This window comes from Sorex fumeus, unplaced genomic scaffold (genome assembly GCF_029834395.1).
Source record: "Sorex fumeus unplaced genomic scaffold, SorFum_2.1 ptg000075l, whole genome shotgun sequence".
NCBI classification, from domain to species: Eukaryota; Metazoa; Chordata; class Mammalia; order Eulipotyphla; family Soricidae; genus Sorex; species Sorex fumeus.
The window spans coordinates 509158-521287 of NW_026606132.1; the positions used below are offsets into that span (position 1 = coordinate 509158).

A 12130-nucleotide genomic window follows, 5' to 3' on the forward strand; every position below is an offset into this window, starting at 1 on the left:
GTGCTTGGGAGACCATACATGATGCTAAGAATTGAACCTGGGTCGGCCACGTGTGAGACAAATGCCCTACCAGTTGTGCTATCACTCCAGGTCCTTGCTAGAATTATTTTAGCTACTTGTGAAGAGGTGTTATTATTCTATATGAATTACAAAATTGTTTGATATATTTCTTTGAAAAATTCCAAAGGCATTTTAATAGAGACTTCACTGAATAATGTCAAAATTTCCTTATCTAAAGTCCTTATCTGTCAGGTTATATAACGGTTTAGTACTGACTGAGTATTCAGAGCTACTATTTTTGCTCACTAAGTGTGGTGGTGTTCTTTACTGTTTATCTATTGTGTTTGTTGCAGTCTGGGGGGTTGAGTTTTTCCAATTCACCACTTGTACCTGCCCAGTGATTGGGAGCTCTCTGGAGAGACCAGCTGATTGATGCTCTCTTCATTCCCTGTTGAAACTGTGCAAAGACATATAGCAATTCCTGGAGGCCAGGTCCAAAAGGAAGTTGGTGGGAGGGTGTGTCTCTGATACTCAATTCACATACCTGGGGATTTGGCTGAACAGGGCATACGGCACCTGAGACAGTCCGGGAATTGCTCCAATTGCTTTCCAAAACAAGATACTTGAATTAAAATAAGAATAATTTTAATCTTGGTTAGTATCATTATCTCTAGACATATAAAAAGGTGGAGTGCTTCTTGGTTTTTCAGCTACCCTCAGTGGAGCTCAGGGCTTACTCCTGGCTCTGAACTCAGAGGTCATTCCTGGCATAGCTCAAAGAACCATACGGAGTGCTGGGAATTGAACCCTGGTTGGCTGCATCCATGGCAAGTGCCCTGTCCACTGTACTTTCTCTCTGGCCCCTATAAAGTACATGTTTTGATAGTGAAATGCCTGAGTTCAGTTTCTATCTTTTCACTTTTCTGGAAGAATTACAGAACACTGAGGGGCTAGAGTAATAGGTAGGGTTTTTAATTGCATGTGGCTGACCTGGGTCTAATCCCTGGTATGCCATATGTTCCCCCGAAGCCTTCCAGGAGTAATCTCTGAGTACAGAGAGAGGAGTAACCCCTTAGCATTGCTAGGTGTGGTCCCTACAACAAAAATAGAAGCATAGAATATTCAGATAACTAAGAGTTACAGACAGAATTTGAGATAGAAAACCACTAGTGTAGAGTATATGATAGTGTATGATCCTAAATAAGTCATTAAACCTATCTGAATTTTATAGACTGCTCAACTGTAAAACAAAAGGACTGAGTAAATTTCAATGTGTCGCTACTAAGTCCAGTGATGTATAGCTCTATTCTTTTGCTTCTGGCGAATTATTTATATTTTCCACTCTATATTTACTTTCAAATAAGTTAATGATAAGCAATAGTTCAAATAAAGTGGGATTTTAAAATTACTTTAGTGATTTTAATAGAGAACGGTATTAAATATTTTTCTCCCAATTCCTAGTTATATTCTTTTAAGCAGCAATTGAATAGTGTTTTATAAACAGTATCATTATATACCCAAGCTAAAAGAAAGAGTTCAACAACTAAAATTGGGGTACAACAGAGAAGCTGCAATGAGCAATATAGTTTTTATATTAACCACAGGTTTGAGCCCTAACCTTTAGTAGACACCATGTTCCTCACAGCTCAACTTAGTAATATGCTGTGAGAAATCCTGAAAAACATTTATAACCAAAAATATATAAACATTTAATCTTACATCGGTATGCATGTTTAAATTTATGCTATTAATTTCAATCTTAAAGTAGTAGTTTAAAGTACTATAAAACAATGCCTTTTGCCAGTGAGTGCAGGGGTCTGATGTAAAGGCTTATCTTTTGGAAAGTCAAAAGCAGTCCTCTAAGAAAGCAATCAAAGCACTTACTGTATTCCTATGAAAGCTATAGATAGATTATCCAAAAGAAGTCTTAAGAGTCAACATTGCTTAATATAATAACCCAAAAACTGTCTCAGAAAACATGGATAAAACCTGATTCTTTTTAGATCCTTACAAAAGAAATACAATATTGAGTCTGGGCTACAAATTCTGGTACTTGAAAAAGACAATTTTAAAAAGAATTTAATCCTTTTGAATGTTAAGAATGCTTAGTAAATTCTCTCTATTTCTAGCACACACACATGCGCCCATGCACACATTAGGCAGTAGCGCCTAACTTACTTTTCAGATAACATTTTGCTTACTATCACCTGTTTTTCCATCAGATTCAAAAAGAAGGCAAACAGGATAGAAGAATACTTTGAAGTACTTCCATTTCCTGTATTTTGGCATTTTGACTTTCTTCAGTTGAATTCATGCAATAGCTAAAAGATGAATGCAAAAGAATGGTGGCCAGGGAAACCTGGGCTCACCAATAGCACCATTAATGCTGATATTTGAAAGATCAGAGAAGTTAATTCAGGCTTACTCCCATCATTAACATGACAATTGCCTTCAGGATGTTGAAGTTCTTTTGCAATAATATTCTATGTGGCTACAGAGGAGGAAACAGCAGAATTTCCAAAGGCCTATGTCATTATTCTGCTTTCCCCAGGTGGGATTCTTGCCGTTATCCCTGAACTGTGACTGAGAGGCCACTACATAGCAGATGGGAAGTAAAGAAGTCCAAAGTTTAAATTAACAACCATCACCACCAACATTAAGCCTCCCTTTGACATAACAGGAACTGTGAAATCTGAGTCTACATATCTGTTGAAGGTCAACAAAGCTGGGCCTTCTGAGGGGAGACAGGGTTTACTGCCTTTCTCAGCATAAATATACAAAGCAAGAATACATCAAGCAGAAGATAATAGTGCATCCCTAATTCAGTAATTGTCATAGGGCTCTTTCCTTCTCCTCAATTAAACAGTTAACAGGGAGCTGGGATTCAGACAAAGAAAATCACTCCTCCTCCCCTCTTTTCCAGTTTGATTTATGCATAGCCCCTGGAGACACAAATTAATGTCTTCATAGACCAAAAGCCCCAGCTGTTTGTGAAAACCTATGACAAAGCTTAACTAAGGTTCATGCATGCAAACATAAAGCCGCCATAATTACTAAGCTGGGTATTACAAAGCTGGCTCCTCAATCAAGGGTCTAAAGCCAGTCTTATTGCCTCTTTTATCCCCAGCCAGGCTGGTCTGAATACACCTATAGTGCTAATTTAGTACTGCCTGGGGCATTATGCATTCTGGGTAGATACACATCTTAAACACAGTAGAGAAAGAGATAGAGAACTATGGGGGCTTTAAAACAAAATCCATCATTTATTAATATCAGACACAAGTATTGGAAATCTGTGAAACTATTTCCTATGGAATAATTTCTTTGGTTTATTTGCTCCTTTTTAAATGGTAAGAAATCAGAAGATGGCATGACGAATTTAAAGAAAATACTAAAAGACATGAAATAGCATCAATTTGTTCTTTATTAACTTATTTATCTTCACCTTGTATTTTTACTTTTTAAATTACTACAGTTTAGAGAACATTTTACAATCTAGTTAATGTATATGGTTTTGATGCACGGAGTTACTGTACCTCCCACCACCTAAATACACATAATCCTCCACCAATATCCTTATGTTTATGCTACATCTAGTCCACTTCTTCATTCCACCACTCCCACTTTATGGTAATTTTAGTTTTATAATTCAATATCAAGGGTTGTCATGGTTCAATGTTGTCTATTCCCTTGTTTTTTCGCCACCCCAGAGGAATGAGATCATTCAATATTTGTCTTTTTCCCTCTGACTTATTTCACTTAACATGTTTCCCTCTGGTTCCATCTAAGTTGTAACTAACACCAAAATATCATCTTTTCATATAGCTATACAGTATTCCACTATGAATACATACCATGAATTTGTTATGCATTTATCTGTCATTGGACATTTAGATTTTTTCCGTATCCTGGTATTGTACTAAGTGCTGCAATGAACACACACACACACACACACACACACACACACACACACACACACATACTGAATGAATTTTTTTGTTGTTTGGGGTAGATGCCAAGAAGTGGAACTGCTGGATCATATGGAAAAGTTTATTTTCACTTTTTTTGAGATATCTATATATTGTTTTCATAGAGGCTGAACCAGATGGTATTTCCACCAACAGTGAATGAGGTGGCTCTTTTTCCACCACATCATACCACTAACACTGTTGCTTCCAGTTTTTTTTTTAATGAAATCACCATGAGATGCAGTTACAAACTTGCTCATGACTGGGTTTCAATCATACAATGTTTTAACAGCTGTCCCTTCACCAGTACACATTTCCCACCACCAATGTCCCCAGTTTCCCTCCTGCCAATCCCCACAACCCCTGGTCTGCCACAGCATCTACACTTCTATGTTAACTGCAGCACTATTCACAAAAGCCAGAATCTGGAAACACTCAAGGTAGCTGAGAACAGTCAACTGAATAAAGTTCCCATGGTGCATGTATAATGGAATACTATGCAGCCACCAAGAAAAATAAAGTCACAAATTTGCTTATAAATGAATGTGCATGTAGAGTATCATGTTGAGTGAAATGAGTCAGGAGAGGGACAGGCACAGAACGACTGCATTCATTTGTGGGATATAAAAACATGGTATGAGATCAGTCTTTTTTCTATATACCTTTCTCACTAGTGTGAAATGACATTTCATTGTCATTTGGTATGCATTTTCCTGATAATAAGTCATAATGAATATTTTTATATGCCTACCTGCCTTCCATATATCTTCTTTGTGGAACTGTCTGCTGATCACCTCTTTCCATTTTTTAATGAGGCTTTGGCATTTTTGTTGTTGTGCTTTTTGAGTGCAAATATAATTATGGCAGTCCCTGACTTAACTCTTCAGTTGCTTCTCTATTTTTATTACATAGGAAAATATTTTTAAAATCCATAATTGGATATATAAGGTCCGTTGGATCTGGCTCATGCTTATCTCCACAGTTGCATCCACACTCTACAGCCCTCTTAGCTCTTTAACACACCCTTAACTACTCTTAAGAGATTTCGAGCCACACTGAACTCTTGTCTTAGGGATTTGGATATATTTTAACATCAGTTTGGAAGACTGTGGCCCACTTTGCCAGGCGTAATCTCAAAGAGGAAGACACCTGAACCTCAGTTGTGTAGTACCTCTTAGATGCTCTGTTAACATCCTACATATGCTATGGAAACAGCATTTCAATTTATATCACGATTATCTGTTTTTCTGCCTCAATATTTCCCAGTAGAGTCTAGCACATAATTGTCAATAAATATGTTGATTAATTAAATGAATGAACAGGTGGCAGATCCAGGACTGTGATGCTGTATGCCTTTTTCTTTTTTTCCAGGGGATAGGGAGAAAGAAATCTCTAACACAGTGCTCAGGAGGCTTGGAGGACCCTCTCTGCAATATTTGGACAACCTGGCCAACAGTTTAATGTGAGGGTCTGAGGTTATGGTACTGTTCAATCAGTTCCGGCAGTGCAGAGTCACCACTGTGGTGCTTAGGAGTCTCCAAATGCAATGATTCTGGTGGACCATGTGACGTTGGGGATCTAACTCTGGCCAGCCACAAGTAAGTCATGTGACTTAATACTTTATTATCTCTCTGTTTCCTGATGCTGTGCTCTTAATCCTCACAATCACTGCCTTCAACGGAGATTGGGATGAGGGAACAAAACAGCAGAGAAGTCAGTCAATTTAGAGCTTAATTCTTAGCACCCCCACAGTCCCCTCCTAAATAATGAGGGGAAGTATGGACAATCTTTGCTGTCCCGTACATCTTAGAAATTATCTAACTTACTGTTTCCTTAATATTTTCGATTCTTATTCCGCAAGTCTGTTTCAATACTTCTGCTTCCATTCCTATGTGTGAGAGAGACAGACAGACAGACACAGAGAGTGTCTCCGTGTATGTATGTGTGTGTGTACCTAGAAGAAGAATAGGGAGAGGGAGTGAGCAATGGCAAAGAGGAAGAAATAGAGGGAGGGAGAGTGAGAGGAACTGAGGTATTGATACATTTCCTGTAAACTGAAATCCTTCCAATTCCATTTCTTTCCTTTTATAAAGAAATGACGGTTGTTCTCAGAGAACTAATTTTAAGAAAGTCACAATATTAAAACTCTATCTAGTAACAAAATTCCCCAAATTACTTTATAAAAGTCAGAACAGGGGAAATGTATGAGGGGAAAGAGAGGACCAGTCACGGTCACGGTCCTCCCGTTATTCATCGATTTGCCCAAGCGGGCCCAGTAACATTGTCAGTCTTGTTACTCTGTTTGGCATATTTTTTTTTCCCCCTTTATTTTATTTTATTTTTTTTAAAGTTGTAGATTTACAATTTTTTGTGCTTTGGTTTCAATTATACAATGATCAGATACCCATCCCTCCACCAGTGCCCATTTTCCACCACCATGGATAATATCCCTCCCACCCCCATCCCCCCATCCCCCCTGTCTCTGTGGCAGGGCAATCCCCTGTGTTCTCTTTCTCCTTTTGGGTGTTGTGGTCTGCAAAAGAGGCATTGAGTGGCAAACATGTTCAGTCCATAGTCTACTTTCGACATGCATCTCCCCTCCTGGGAGGATCCTCCAAACATCCTTTATTTGGTGCTCCCTTCTCTATCTGAACTGCCCTTTCCTCTAGGATACCCGGCTGGCCTCTAAGTTATGGAGTAATCCTCCTGGTGCTGATCTCAGCTATTCTTGGGTATTAATCTCATACTTTGTTACTTTATATCCCCCAGATGAATGCAATCTTTCTATGTCTATCCCTCTCTTTCTGACTCATTTCGCTTAGCATGATACTTTCCATATTGTACCACTTGTATGTAAATTTCATGACTTCCTCTTTTCTAACAGCTACATAGTACTCCATTGTGTAGATGTACCAAAGTTTCTTTAACCAGTCATCTGTTCTTGGAAAGATATCCCCTGCTCATGGGTCGGGAGACTTAACATTGTCAAAATGGCAATACTACCGAAAGCATTGTATAAATTCAATGCAATCCCTATAAGGATACCCATGACATTCTTCAAAGAAATGGAGCAAACACTCCTGAAATTTATATGGATCGATAAGCCCCCACGAATAGCGAAAGCAATTCTTGGGAAAAAGAAAATGGGAGGAATCAACCTCCCGAACTTCAAACTCTACTACAAAGCAGTAATAATTAAAACAGCATGGTACTGGAACAAAGGCAGAACTGCAGACCAATGGAACAGGGTTGAATACACTGACATCTCTCCTCAATCATATGCTCATCTAATCTTTGATAAAGGTGCAAGTAATGTGAAGTGGAGTAAGGAAAGCCTCTTTAATAAATTGTGTTGGCATCACTGGACGGCTACATGCAAAAAAATAGGCTCAGAACTCTGCCTAACACCATGTACAAAAATAAGATCAAAATGGATTAAAGACCTCAACATCAGACCAGAAACCATAAGGTACATTGAAGATAAAGTTGGCAAAACCCTCCATGACATTGAAGCTAATGGTATCTTCAAAGATGCTACGCCACTGGCCGAGCAAGTGAAAACAGAGATAGATAAATGGGACTATCTTAAACTAAGAAGCTTCTGCACCTCCAAAGAAACAGTGACCAAAATACAAAGACAGTCTACAGAATGGGAAAGGATATTCACCGAATACACATCTGACAAGGGGTTGATATCCAGGATATACAAAATACTGGTTAAACTCCACAAGAAGAAAACATCCAACCCCATCCAAAAATGGGGCAATGAAATGAACAGAAACTTTCTCAAAGAAGAAATCCGAATGGCAAAAAAGCACATGAGAAAATGCTCTACATCATTAATCATCAGGGAGATGCAGATCAAAACCACAATGAGATACCATCTCACACCTCAGAGACTGGCCCACATTCAAAAGAACAAAAGCAACCGATGCTGGCGTGGATGTGGCGAGAAAGGGACACTCCTTCACTGTTGGTGGGAATGTCCACTGGTTCAGCCCTTCTGGAAAACAGTATGGACGATTCTCAAAAAATTAGAAATTGAGCTCCCATTTGACCCAGCAATACCACTCCTGGGAATATATCCCAGAGAGGCAAAAATGTATAGTCGAAGTGACATCTGCACTTGTTTGTTCATTGCAGCACTCTTTACAATAGCCAGAAACTGGAAGAAACCTGAATGCCCAAGAACAGATGACTGGTTAAAGAAACTCTGTTTGGCATATCTAATACGTCACGGAGAGCTTGCCAGGCTTTGCCGTGCAGGTGAGATACTCTTGGTAGCTTGCTGGGCTCTCCGAGAGGGGCGGAGGAATCGAACTCAGGTCGGCCATGTTGGCTGCGTGCAAGGCAAACGCCCTACCGCTGTGCTATCGCTCCAGCCCAAGTTATTTTTAAAAGTCCAAATTGCAGTAACTTCACAAAAGTTTGGTGGGATGGGCTTACTAAAAGTTGAAAAGAAAAGAGGATTGTGGATTCATGGCGGTATTAAGTGATAATGGAAGTTTGTTTTCTTCCTCATCTTTTGGAATGATTTAAAGAAATCTCATGCAAACACAATTAGTCAATAAAATACGAAATAGCCTTAAAAAAAAGAAAAGAAAAGAGGATATCTCTTTTGAAATGAAAAACAGCCTTAGTCTGTCTGATCAAGAGAAGTGGAAGAGCAACAGTCAAAGTATCTATTGAAGCAATTGTAAAAATTAATAATAATATAATAAATAGGAACAAAACTAATAAGCACTAAGGATATAATAAAACAAGGACTAATCTCTACTGGTCCCCGGGGCAGGAACCAGATGGATCAATTCTCAGTCTTAATTTCTTTGGTTGATAAGGAATGAAACACTTCCACTTAATTCTCATAAACAATGACCCTTTTTCTCCTCTGTGGACAAAGTTGATATACTACCACTTTTGCTTCCATATATTAAACTTGTACTTAGCAGTATGCATGCTTGGTAATGTATGCACCTTAATACGTAAGCTGACAAAAATGGCCCTGTATTCATCTATTTGTCTTTCAGTTGCTGTACATAAATGGAGCAGGGAAGTGGGGGAATTTAAATGCACAGCAGGCATCTGATGTATTTCTCCATAAACTAGTCTGCAAAGCATGACAAGGGTAGAAGGAAAGAAAGTCTCAGATGCAATCTTCCCCCAAAGAGGCAAGTGAAGCCAAGGGGGAGAATTGTAGGGGGAAAATGAAAGGCTAAAATAAGATTACTAGTGCACGCCCTTTTAAAAACAAATCAAAAGAACCATTATACTTGTCAACACTGAAAGATGTGTTAAAGTGAAAAAGCAAAAGAGGGTCCACTTTCTATTACAAATAAAACCAATAGCATTTTCACTGCTATTAGGATAGGTGCCATTTCACTTCAGCAGTGGATAGAGTAAGCACATCATGTTGAAAAACAAAATAAGATGATTTGGAATAAGTAACAATATTCAAGGGGAAAAAAACCCACGTAATGTGGCTGTACCTGCTTGACTTGGATAGCAGGAAACTTGAATAAACATAGAAATGCATATGCTTATTTTGCTCCCTATTAATTCCCATTATATAGTAATATAATCATATTTTGATATATTTATAAGAGATGGTCATCAAAAATAGACCAGAGTCACAAAGTTGGTGAAACAGGATGCTAAAGGAGACCATGAAAGATCAAACTGAGAAAACAGATATGACAAAGGGATCATTCCTTAAAAACCTATGTGGTGATAGTGGGGCTGGAGCAATAGCACAGCGGGTAGGGCGTTTGCCTTGCACATGACCGACCCGGGTTCGATTCCCAGCATCCCATATGGTCCCCTGAGCACTGCCAGGACTAACTCCTGAGTGAAGAGCCAGGAGTAACCCCTGTGCATCGCTAGGTGTGACCCAAAAAGCAAAAAAAAAAAAAAACCCTATATGGTGATAGAATAGATGTGTGTGCCCCACTTTATGAAAATGCATTATTATAATATCTAATCTATAGATCACAGAAATTACTAATAATTACCAATATTATAGGAGCATTCCACACAACAATCTTTTTGGTTTTTAAAATTTTTTAATGAATCACCGTGAGATACAGTTACAGGTTTACAAACTTTCATGATCATGTCTTAATCATACAATGATCAAGTACCCATCCCTCCACCAGTGCCCATTCCCAGAGGGGTTCCCCGGCAAGCGTTAGGACTGCATCAAAAGTGGGACTTTATAATTTGGCTCAGCACTGATGTGGCCAACTCCAGCACAGGTACACACAATCTTTTAAAACACCACATAACAGAATATATTTAAGATTTGTTTTTTCAAATATGGATTTATATATCTAGTTTCTTAAGAATATGCTTTAAAAAGCATACAGTAAAGCATCCCTGTACCACCATGCTTCATGGGGATTTGCCTTAAATCTTCCATTTGCGATGTGAATACTGGCCTACTTTACTTCTTTAAAGCTATAAAAGTTGTACCGGCAGGGACAGGCAGAGGGAATCTATACTTCAAAACTTGAAACTATGTCCAAAAAGTCATGATGCCGATTGAGAATGTACAGTTTCGTTATAAAAGTTAGTGAGAAAAATATTCTTAAAGCATCATAAAGACAAAATTTAGGAAAAAGCAATAAATGAGAGGAAGAAGGTCATTAGAAATCAAAAAAGAACAAAACTGTATTGTCTATATATGAAGAAAATTTGCACATTTAGGGAAAGATAAATCTAGGTAGAAATCTCAGAGTGAGGTAAAAAAATAAAGTCTAATTTAAAGCAGGATAGTGCTCGCTTCGGCAGCACATATAATAAAATTCGAATGATACAGAGAAGATTAGCATAGCCCCTGCGCAAAGATGACAAAAAAACAGAGCAGGATAAATAATTTTTTACAATATATCAAAGTATCGCTCTGACATAGTTAACATCTATGATCAACAAATGCAAATAGTAATGCTTTGAAGAATGCCCAAGACTGTCCTTGGTTGTCTAAGTATATTAATATATAATTGTAAGTTTTGGCTTTGTGTGCAGCTGGTGGCTTCTCTTAAGGGAATAGTATTTATAAATATGCCCAGAGTTTCTTAAAATATATTGTTATACTACAGGATTTACATATTTATTCCATTTGAAATAGATAGTGCCTTGAATCTAATTATAAAAAATGGTTGATGCACAAGCACAGTGACATCTATTGGGTGACCACTAAAAAAAGAAAGATTAGAAGATAGGATTCATAGAAATATCAGTACAAAAACAATGACAGCTGTCTATCCTGCCTAATGCAGACACAAATCTTTGAAGAAGAAACGATTCAAGAAATATCTGTTCATCTCTTCTTTGCATGTTTTGATAAGAGTGTTGTCCTTGTTGTTAAACCTTATGTTTTATCCATCTTCAATATTCGACATGTATCAGGTGTAAAGTATGCAAATATTTTATCACACTCGGTAGGGCGTCTTTTTATTTCAGCCAAAGTGTCTTTCACAGTGCAAAAATACTTTATGTAGTCCCATTTGTTTATTTTTGATTTTGTATTCTTTGTCAATGTAGTCAATTTACTGAAAAGATATAGATCATAGAGATATAGGATCTGGCCTAATATCAACATCCATTTTTTATTAAAGAGTTCTTATAATGATACAAGATAGCATATCTTTTACTATGAAAAATATTAAAAATCCAAAAATTTTAGACATGGGCAGTCCAAATATTGATCATATGCCAAACTTTACCCAAACATTACAGGAATCAAAAGCCATGCTGGCAAAATTCCTCTTCAGATTTCATATCTCTTGAATAAAAAATAATTCTAGGAGATATATACACAATAATATATGTATTTTGATACATAATATATATTTATATAGACAATATACATGCACTATTTCTGTATACCATTATGATTCCTTCAATATTTACTATTTTAAAAGTTGATATGAAATTTAAATTTTATTTAATGCATAAAGTTTTTATTTTTTATTTTTTATTGAATCACCATATGGCACAGCGGTAGGGTGTTTGCCTTGCACGCAGCCAACATGGCCAACCCGAGTTCGATTCCTCCGCCCCTCTCGGAGAGCCCAGCAAGCTACCAAGAGTATCTCGCCCGCACGGCAGAGCCTGGCAAGCTCCCCGTGACGTATTCGATATGCCAAACACAGTAACAACAAAGT

General features: G+C 37.7%; 1 protein-coding gene and 1 non-coding gene across 3 annotated transcripts in view; one reads left to right on the top strand and one right to left on the bottom strand.

Annotated features, from left to right (window-relative positions):
- Positions 1–12130, bottom strand: part of ENOX2 (ecto-NOX disulfide-thiol exchanger 2) — a 388679-nt gene that overhangs the window by 307759 nt on the left and 68790 nt on the right. The gene's annotated exons all lie outside the window — the stretch shown is intronic.
- Positions 10739–10845, top strand: LOC130038484 (U6 spliceosomal RNA). Its single transcript, XR_008794711.1, has one exon. It is a non-coding gene; the product is annotated as a U6 spliceosomal RNA (small nuclear RNA).